Genomic DNA, 11,073 nt, shown 5'->3' on the forward strand with positions numbered 1-11,073 from the left:
AAAAGAATCTGAAAAAGTATATATATGTACATGTGTATATACATATACATATATATATATATATATATATAACTGAATCTCTTGGCTGTACATCAGAAACATTATAAGTCAACTATACTTTAATTAAATAAATAAAAATAAAGCAACTAAAATTAAAAAAAAATCAAGATGGATAATAGATATAAACATAAAACTTGTATAAGAAAATAGAGAAGATTTTTGAAACCTTGGAGTAGGTAAAGAGCTCTTAGAGCATAGAAAGCACAAACCATGAAAAAGAAATCACTAGGCATACTTTATTAAAATTAAAAACTGCTGCTCATCAGAAGACACAGTTATGAAAATGAGCAGGGAAGCCACAGACCTAGAGAAAATATTTACTGACAAAGTATTTTAAAAATATATTAAAAATTTATATCTGACAAAGTAGTATACCAAGAATATAGAAAATCTATAATAAAAAGACAAACCAATACAAAATGGGCAAAAGATTTAAACAGAAACTTTACAAAAGAATAAGTACAAATTGCCAGTAAGAACATGAAAAAGTGCTCAATATCCTTAAATATCAGGGAAATACAAACTAAAACCATAATGTAATATGGTTTCATTAAAGCCCACTTGATTGGCTAAATTAGAAACACTAACAACCATCAGATGCTGGTGAAGATATAGAGCAACTGGAACTCTATACATTCCTGGTTCCTCACACTCTAGATTTTGAGTCATAAAGGTGACATTTAACCGTCACCTTCCACTGTTTTATTCTTTAACTTGTCCAGGACCCCAGTAAGAAGAAGGGGGGCCCCAACAACTCTCATCCCTAAACTGGTGAAAATCCCCACTCACCTCCTGCCTCGGGGTTATACTGACATTCAAGTGTGGTAATGCAGGTCCTGGGACATCACAGAAAATCAATCATACACAAGCTCCCTTCTCATTTTTTCCTCGAACAGCTGTCCTTATGCTTGGAAAGTTCTGTCCCTGCCCCTTTTATGCCACACAATAGCCAGTCTCTGCTTCTCTCGCTCCCCAGCTATTTCCAGAAGGATGAAACCTTCAAAGATCACTAACCCTCCTGCCCAGCCCTCCGGGGGCTGCTTCTCTGCCTGCCCCAACACTAGGTGCCCTCCCTGGAATTAGCTGTGACAAAAAGTACAAGTGGCAAGGATTTGTGGTAGGGAGAGGGGGTGCTTTTTTCCTTTTTAATAATTTCACCAGAATGGGCAACTCATGCTGTTAAGACACTTTAAGCTCTTGGAGTAGCCACTTTCTTGCTTTCCTTTAGTGAAAACAAAACTAAATTAAGGGACTTCCCGGGTGGTCCAGTGGTTAAGACTTCGCCTTCCAATGCACGGGGTGCGGGTTCGATCTCTGGTCGGGGAGCTAAGATCCCACATGCCTCACGGCCAAAAAAACCCAACACATAAAACAACAGAAGCAATACTGTAACAAATTCAAGAAAAGACTTAAAAAATGGCCTACATAAAAAAAAAAAAATTAATTAATTAAAACAAAACAAGAGCTGAGCTTCAGAGCTTGAAGCCTTTCTTAGGGATTGTCTGGCAGCAGAGAGCTGGAGTGGGAGCCTGCCTTGGGAAGAGAGGTTGCCACTTGCCCCGAGTCCTACAAGGGACGTCAGGAGAACTGATGATGTGAAGGATGGTGCTTCTGCAACAAGCTGTAAAGAGTCACGGTTCTTAGGATAGATTTGCCATATGCTTAGGTTTTGGTCATGTGCAAATGGAGAATGATTTTTGAGCTTCCATGCCCTAAGTTGGGCTGTTTTTCAAAACGGCGCTACTCAGAGTCTAACCAGGTCATAGGTCAAGACACCATTTTCACCTGAAGTTCCCTCTGGTCAGAAGAGATGACCTTGAATTCAGAATCTTTCCAAGTTGACCCGAAGTCGGATGCATGAGGGAGATGATTTTCCTTCTTTCCTATGTCCATATCTATACCTATCCTTCCTTTGTTGGATTTTTTGCTTTTTCAAATGAGAAGACCAATAACTCCAGTTTGGAATTCCTCCCCTGCTCTCCGTTGAAGGCACACTGTGTTCATCCTTCAAAATCTCACATCTTCCTTTACACCAGGGCTTTCTTAGAAGCTTCCCTGCCTACACTGACTGCTCTCCTAGACAATTCTATCTCCCCCAGTGCCTGTGGTGCTCACAGCTTATCGTCATTTAAAAAAACTGTTTCCAGGGAATTCCCTGGCGGTCCAGCGGTTAGGACTCTGAGCTTCCAATGCAGGGGGCACAGGTTCGATCCCTGGTTGGGGAACTAAGATCCCACAAGTTGATTTACAATATAGTGTTAGTTTCAGGTGTACAGCAAAGTGGTTCAGTTGTACATATACATATATCCATTCTTTTTCAGATTCTTTTCCCATACAGGTTATTACAGAATATTGAGTTCCCTGTGTTATACAGTAGATCCTTGTTGTTTCTTTTATTTATAATAGTGTGTATATGTTAATACCAAACTCCTAATTTATCCCTTACCCCAACCTTTCCCCTCTGGTAACCATAAGTTTGTTTTTGAAGTCTGTGAGTCTGTTTCTACTTTGTGAATAAATTCATTTGTATCACATTTTTGGACCGTATATTATTTGAGGGCAGTACTATATAATTATTATGTAACACTTACTACATTATGTTTGTTCTTGGAAATTAGATTATTGACAAATGCCATTCTAGCTACAGACTCTCTTGCTGTTAAATGACCAAGTCAGATCTTCCCAAAATAGGCCATGGGATGTTAAAGGGTACTCCATGAATAAAGATGGCATGGTCAATTCAATTTGGGGAATGCTAAACAAAAACAGATTTTCCAGCTGCAGGGCTTGTCAGAGCCTTTAATATGCTCCTGTGCGTTGTGAACCTGGCGCAAAGGAGGAGGATAGAGTCTATATAGTACTCCCCAAATTTATTTGACCCTGGAAGCCTTTCATCTCGGAGTATCTTGTAGTAGAGGGTGTCCAAACTTTGGGGAACCTACACCCTAATATATTCCCCAGTGCTGGGCTGTCACTGGGAGTGACAGGATGATGCCCTCTCCCTCCGGTGAGGTGCATTTTGGCGTCTGGTGGGAGGAAGAGGGTCAGGGGTGTTGCCTGCTATTTACCAGTCCTTTTGGTCCCCCAGGCCTGTCGTGTAGGACTTTGCCTAACAGAGTCCCCTCGCACCCCAGTCTTGCCTGCAAAGCTGTCCCCACAAGTTGGGCAAGACGGGGGGCCTGTGTGCCTGTCTTCCTTTAACACGGCTCAGCCCTGGCCCAAGCTTCTTGACGTGACTTAGGTTCTCTCCTCCCTGGGCCTGCCTTATGTCGTGCCGAGCTGTCGTCCAGACTGGGGAGAACCCAGGATATAAGCCTTATATTCACAGGATTCCTGGATGGCCAGGGACCCAAGTCAGCTTGTCCCACAGACCTCGTCTGTATGCTCTGCCATGGGCCTTGCCTTTCTGTTCCCCCAGAGAGCCCATCGTGAAACTAGAAATCAGCTCTGTATTTCATCTCCAGAGAGATAGCGTGCCTTTATTGAGAAAAATGCACAACTTTCTAGGTGCCACTGCAGATCTAGGTTATCGATAATACCTCTGTCCCTGCAAAATTAAAAAAAGACTTTTTTAATTGAAGTATAGTTGAATTACAACGTTGTGTTAATTACTGCTTTACAGAAAAGTGACGCAGTTATACATATATATACATCCTTTTTCACATTCTTTTCCATTATGGTTCATCACAGGATATTGAATATAGTTCCCTGGGCTATACAGTAGGACCTTGTTGTTTATCCATTCTACATAAAGCAGTCTGCATCTGCTAACCCCAGACTCCCAATTCATCCCTCTCCAAGCCCCCCTCCCCCTTGGCAATCACCAGTCTATTCTCTAGGTCCCTGATTCTGTTTCTGTTTCATAGATACGTTCATTTGTGAAAGACATGAATTTTTCAAATTACACACACAAAGACTCTTAGAGGTTGAGGCCCAGTGTTGGTATTATTTAAAATAATTTATTTTATTTATTTATTTTGGCCACACCACGCGGCATTTGGGATCTTAGTTCCCCAACCAGGGGTCGGACGGGTGCCCCCTGCAGTGGAACTGTGGAGTCTTAACCACTGGACCGCCAGGGGAGTCCCCAATGCTGGCATTTTTAAAGCACCAGGGAGATCTGACTTCACAGTCAAGTCTGCGAACCACACCTCTAAACCCTCTGGAGTAAAGCTAATGTATATCCATCCATCCCAAGAGTGAGAACATTCAAGCCTCTCCATCCGACAGCACGAGCAGAGTCCAGAAGTTCAGTCTCTTTCCCATTGTACATCACGGGTCCTGCAGGCAGCAGCACAATCTGCCTTGGTGGCATCTTGGGAGGTTAATCTTGGGACCACGGCCTAGTGAGATTAGGCTTTGCGCCGGAACCTGGCCTCGGTGAGTTGAGTCCGTCAGCAGGCTGGGTCAAGTCTTCAGTTCCTAAAGTGGTCGTAATTGCTAAGCTGCTGTCATCATGTAGAGCAGTAAACCCTTGGGGGTGGGCTTCTCACCTTCAAGTGTCACCTTCAGGACAGGGGCTTCAGGCCACTCTGACCGGGAGGCTTTTTAAATCCCTGACGGGTCAACTTCTGAGCAGTGAGGGCTAGGGGTGTGGTGTACCAATAACCCAGGCACCAAGATGCCACTCCCGAAGCCTGGGGCGGCTCGGAAAGTGGGCAGCGGTGCAGTCCCGTGGGTCAAAGGCAAGAGGCTGCTGAGGAAGGTGGGAGCCAGGGTGTCTGGGTCAGAAGGCTCAGGCTCCTACGGTTAGGGCACGGGCGACCTTGGCGGCACAGGGCGCTCCAGAGGTGGAAGCTACGTGCTCTGCTCTAGTTGCTGCCACGGGTAGTAGAACAAAGGTCCTTCACTTTGTTTCTTTGGGGAGAGATGAGCCCCAGGTGACTGTCAGTCTAGGGTCTTAAGCCCAAGCTATGACAAGTCTCAGCAGTCTTGGTGATCAGCTCTTGCTGGTTCCACTGACAAGAAGCCCAAGGGATGCTGGGTGAGGACCTGCCCAAGACCCCCCTTCACTGACCTGAAACATCCCTCCACCCCCTCTTCTTCCTCTTCTACCCCTCCTCCCCCTCCCCCTCCCCCAAGACCTGCCAAAGTGACTAATTTTCACAACAGTGAAGATCTACCCATTCCAGGTGATTGATCTTCCAGAAAAATGGGCCCAACTCACCTTTCCCTTACATCACTAACTTACTTTACTCACCCCTACTCTAAAGGGATTCCTCAGCAAACCAGGAGAACCTGTCACGGTGGAACACCTTTCTGGTAGAGCATTTGGCCACCTACACTGCTGTGGCTTCTCATCAGCAACTACTATACCATCATGTTCTCCATCTTTCGTAACATTTCCAATAGGTACATACTCTTCTCCCACACATACACCATAATGTGTGCCCTGCTGTTTTATTTAGACTGTTTCCAGTTTTCACTTTTGTAAGTATAGATACTTTAAACCTCGGTGCACATGAGTCTTTGTAATAGGTGTGGGATTTTTGGTGAGGGTTAGGGATAGTACTTCGGTGTGAGAAACACAAGAGGTGGTAAAGAGGAGAGGTGGGAAAAAATATAATGTAATTTTAGATGACTCGTGAGTAATTAGAAATCTCTGAATTCAGAGGGATATTAATATGTTCAGCTGACACAGGACAGACATTGACCAATCAGAATCAAGGCCAGCTGTGGGAGCAGAGCAGGGTGCCCCGCTGGGCCAAGCATCATCCCCTTGGATAACAGACTATGGAAAGTAGGGGTCCTGGGAGGGAGCCTGGGGTACCTGGGGCAACAGTGGGTGAGAGATGGCTCAGGAAAGTGGCTACTGAACAATTGATAAGGAAGTATTTTGATATCTTAGTAACTTGTTTTAGCCATAACAGTGCTTGCCTGCTGAATATCAACCCAGATATTCACAGCAGTACTCCATGCAGCTGTAGAATACCCCACGCCCTTTTCAGAGCTTTCTCCACTAATGTGTCATATAGCCTAGTGGTGATGGTGGAAGACAAATGCTTCTTGGCTTCCTTGTATGGCATGTGGGGAAAGCAAGACACAGAGAAAGGTTTATAATTTTCTCTATAAACTCAAGGAAGTCGTTGGTCACACTGAGAACAGAACATTAGCCTAGTGATGTCGATTGCACTGAATGGAGACATCTCCTGCCAGACTTAATTTCAGGGGGAGACTTCTAGACACCGTTTTCATAGGGACTGATAATATTTCCATGGCACATGAGGGAAAGAGCTATAAAGAAGCTCTATGACACTCTGGCTAGGTGCTTAGAGAAATGAATGTCTTTCACAGGAAAATAAGAAACCAGAAAGGTTTTAGAAATGTTGTCCTGACTCACGAAGCCCTCATTTTCCACACCCACCTGTGTCAACACAGTCAGATCCAGAGGGACTTCAAATGAGTTGAAACTTTATTTTTTGCAAACTATCACTCTCTTGCCCAACAAATAAGCCTTCACATTCACATCTATACGGTGTTTCCTTCTCACTGAGGAGGCGGCAGGAAAGGTGTCCATCTACGTGCTCTGTGAGGGCTCCTGGGGGGGCCGAACTCTGAGGACCTCCTGGTTCCAAGGGTCATGAGTCCCCCCTTTGGTACAATCCTTAACTCACCTCTACCACACGGGGAGGTGCTCAGGGGCATAATTAGTCCATTGAAAAGGAAGTGAAATGAAAGAACATAATATATTCTTAGTATTAGTTATAGACAACGGGCTCTTCTATATTTAGTTCAGGATAACACTTACAGTTGGGCCATGGCATCTGGTGACCTCACCTGCACGGACCCACTCCCTAAGGATCATTTCCACTTACATGAGTTATGCCCTCTTTCCCTGGTGGATCAAATGAGATGTTGAGTCAGTGCCCTTGTCAAAGTTAAAACTGCACCAGACAAAGCAAGGAAGAATTTATTCAAGACTATTGCAATAGGGACTTCCCTGGTGGTCCAGTGGTTAAGAATCTGCCTTCCAATGCAGGTGACGTGGGTTCGATCCCTGGCTGGGGAACTAAGATCCCACATGCTGTGGGGCAACTAAGCCTGCACGCCACAGCTACTGAGCCCACATGCTCGGGAGCGCCCCGTCCCCATGCCACAACTAGAGAGAAGCCCGCGTGCCGCAATGAAGAGCTCGCGCACTGCAACGAAAGATCCCGCATGCCGCAACTAAGACCCGACACAGCCAAATAAATTAAAAAATAAAACATAAAAAGACTATTGCAGGGCTTCCCTGGTGGTGCAGTGGTTGAGAATCTGCCTGCCAATGCAGGGGACACGGGTTCGAGCCCTGGTCTGGGACGATCCCACATGCCGCGGAGCAACTAGGCCCGTGAGCCACAACTACTGAGCCTGCACGTCTGGAGCCTGTGCTCCGCAACAAGAGAGACCGCGATAGTGAGAGGCCCGCGCACTGCGATTAAGAGTGGCCCCCGCTCGCCGCAACTAGAGAAAGCCCTCGCACAGAAACGAAGACCCAACATAGCCAAAAATAAATTAATAAATTAATTAAAAAAAAAAAAAAGACTACTGCAATAGAGGAGAGAGACTGATCTCAACTCTACTAAAACAAAGGGCTGGAGATTTTTTTTTCCAATTGAAGTATAGTTGACTTAGAATATTATATTAATTTCAGGTATACCACATAGTAATTTGATACTTTTATAGAATATACTCCATACAAAGTTATTATAAAATATTGACTATATTCCCTGCACTGTACATTACAGCCTTATACCTAGTAGTTTGTACCTCTTAATTTCCTTCCCCTATCCTGCTCCTCCCCCTATACCTCTCCCCTCTGGAAACCCCTAGTTTGTTCTCCCTATCTGTAAGTCTGTTTCTGTTTTGTTGTATCTGTTCATTTGTTTTACTTTTCAGATTCTACATATTAGTGAAAACATACAGTATTTGTCTTTCTCTGCCTGACTTATTTCACTAAGCAGAATACCCTCCAGGTCCACCCATGTTGCTACCAATGGCAAAATTTCATTCTCTTTTATGGCTAAGTAATACCCCATTGTATATATATAGTCCATCTTGTTTACCCATTCGTCTGTTGATGGGCATTTAGGTTGTTTCCATATCTTGGCTATTGTAAATCATGCTGCTATGAACATTGGGGTGCATGTATCTTTTTGAATTAGTGTTTTTGTTTTCTTTGGACAAATAACCAGGAGTGGAATTGCTGGATGGTATGGTAGACGTGGAGAGGTTTTAAGAGCTAGGGTAGGGGGAATCACAGGCCACCTGTGTTTGCTAATTGGCCGTCACAGTTGGAATAAAGTGCCCACCAAAGTCAGGTGCCTACCCTCCCACAGAGGGCAAAAATGCTATCTCCTTTGGTGTGAGATTGAAGTGCTATCTCCTTTGGTGTTTTCATTTCAAAAACATGATTCCCAGGTCCTTGAGAAAGACACTTCCTGGCTTGAATGTCTGGCAAGAGGTTAGAAGATTTGCATACATTTCAAAGGTGCAGGGTAAGAATTTACAAGCGCACGTTTTCTAAATTAAATGTTCTTACAAAAGGGAGGTCAGGGGCTTACAGTCAGAAAGAAACCTGTCTAAAGTTCAGTCAAACTGAGGGGAACATGAAGGCCTTCTTGGTTGCCCTCTAAGACAATCCACAAATGAACCACAGAATTCATGTCTGCTGCTTGAGAAGGACCCGGAACCCAGTGATACATAAACCTGGAAATTTCAGGTCCCTGTGTAGGTACCTTCCTATGAATAGCCCATTGAAGTGAGCTCATAAATGCTTCCTTTAAATGCCCTCACTCCAGAGTATTTTCACTGATAAATGTTTATTGAAACATTTATGCATCAGTTCAGTGCCAGAGACCATCTCAGGTATGACCAAGGTGGAAACTCCTCCTCAAAGAGACCTCACAGCATTGAAGGAGACAGACAAGTAAATGAACATTTTAGTTATAACGTGAGAGTTCCTCAGAAGTTAAACATGGTGTTACCATATGTTCCAACAATTCTACACCTAGGTATCCACCCAACAGAAATGAAAACATACGCCCACACAAAAACATGCACAAGAATGTTCATAGCAGCATTATTTATAATAGCCAAAAGGCAGAAACAACCCAAATGTCCATCAACCCATGAACGGATAAATAAAATATGGTATGTCTGTACAACATGACATTATTTAGCAATAAGAAGGAATGAAGTATGGATGCATGCTTCAACATGGATGACCCTTGAACACTGTATTTGAAGTGAAAGAAGTCAGTCACAAGAGCCACATAGGGTATGATTCCATTTAGGTGAAATACCCAGAATAGGCAAATCCATAGAGACAGAAAGCAGATTAGTGGTGGCCCAGGGCTTTGAGGGCTGGGGAAAATGAGGAGTGACTGCTAATGCATATGGAATTTCTTTTTGGGGGTGATGAAAGTGTTCTAAAATTGATTGTGGGGATGGGATAGTATATTCACAAAATTACGGTTGTGGGAAAATGGGAAGGACACTGGATTTGACATCAGAAGACCTGGTTTGAATCCACAGATCACTGGACTGGATTTGTCCAATGACACACCCCTTGAACTTTCTCTGTTTTCTCCACCTCACAGAATGATCTTACCATCCATCCACCCAGTTATCCAAACTAAAAACTCAGGAGCCACCTGAAATGCACACCTCCCAATCCGTCACTCCCTTGAGCTAATTAGTCATCAAGTCTCACTGATTCTATTTCTTCAATCTTTTTAAATATCTGTCCTCTCCATTCCTGAGCTTCCTGCCCCCTGCCGACATCATCCTTCACCTGGACGAATGCAACAGCCTTCTCTAAGTGTCTCCACTTTAGTCCAATCCCTCTCACCCTCCACATCATGGGTGTGGTGTTCCTAAAAAAAACCCTCATGTCACTTCCCTGCTCAAAATCATTCAATGGTTCATTACTGTGTCATGAGAGCAAACACATATACATTGGTCTGTGCATGCCAGACACTGTTGTGAGAACGGTGGAGGCATTGTCTCCAATCCTCATATCAATCTGTGTGACAGAGGAGGGAATTGGGCGCAGAGAGGTAAAATGACTTGCCCAAGGCCATGCAGCTGGTTCAGTCCAGAGCTGGGGCTGAACTGGGGGACTGGCCCCGGGATATGTGCTTACAGCTGTCACACTAGTCTCACGAGGATGGAGGCCAGACCCCTTACACCGTGACCTAGGCCCTGGCTACCTCCAGCCCCTCCGTGTGCTCCCGTGCTACACTATTGCTCATTGCCTGCAATTTCTCAAAAGGGCTTCATTTCTCTGGGCCCTTTGACAATGCCTTCCGTCTAACTGGGCTCTGGAAACCCTCATCTTTCAAGCTTCATCTCAGCCATCACTGCTTCCTTAAAGTCTTCCTGACCCTCCCCCAACCCCCATGACCCCAATAGATGAGTATCCTGAAGCTGTTTCCATATTGTGTAATATATGTGTATATACACACGTTTTTGTTGTTGTTGTTGTTGTTTTTTAATATTTATTTATTTGGTTGCACTGGGTCTTAGTTACAGCAGGCGGGCTCCTTAGTAGTGGCATGTGAACTCTTAGTTGCGGCATGCGTGTAGGATCTAGTTCCCTGACCAGGGATCGAACCCGGGCCCCCTGCACTGGGAGCGCGGAGTCTCAACCACTGCGCCACCAGGGAAGTACCCAATACACGTGTTTTTGTAAGAGCTTTTTTGAGATATTGATCACGTACCATGCAATTCACCCACGTAAAGTGTACAATTCAATGGGTTTTAGTATATTCATAAAATTATAGCTGCATTAGAACCATGCCTTTGCCTTGAGGTGGGTGGCTTGTTATACTCCAGGGTATGATGTCACGGGGAGGCCACCTCTGCAGCACAGACAGGCGCAGCGAGCAGCCCCAGAGGTGGGCGAGCTGAAGGTGGGAAATGAAAGAGGGTGGGAAGTGTAGACACCAAAGGGTCTAGAGGGAGAGAGCTCTGGAAGAACTGAGAGATTATACTTTGAGACCAGCCGTGGCCAGACCATTCCTTGGAGCA

At 44.7% G+C, this 11,073-nt stretch overlaps 1 protein-coding gene across 1 annotated transcript in view; it reads right to left on the minus strand.

Moving 5' to 3' along the window:
- Positions 1-4,984: 4,984 nt before the first annotated feature.
- MCM10 (minichromosome maintenance 10 replication initiation factor) overlaps positions 4,985-11,073 on the minus strand; it is a 64,433-nt gene continuing 58,344 nt past the window's right edge. Inside the window, exon 22 of the mRNA XM_059910681.1 lies at positions 4,985-5,018. The gene's annotated coding sequence lies outside the window, so the exon portion shown is untranslated. The remainder of the gene's footprint in view (positions 5,019-11,073) is intronic.

Source organism: Balaenoptera ricei, chromosome 2, assembly GCF_028023285.1.
Source record: "Balaenoptera ricei isolate mBalRic1 chromosome 2, mBalRic1.hap2, whole genome shotgun sequence".
In the NCBI taxonomy this organism is placed as follows: Eukaryota; Metazoa; Chordata; class Mammalia; order Artiodactyla; family Balaenopteridae; genus Balaenoptera; species Balaenoptera ricei.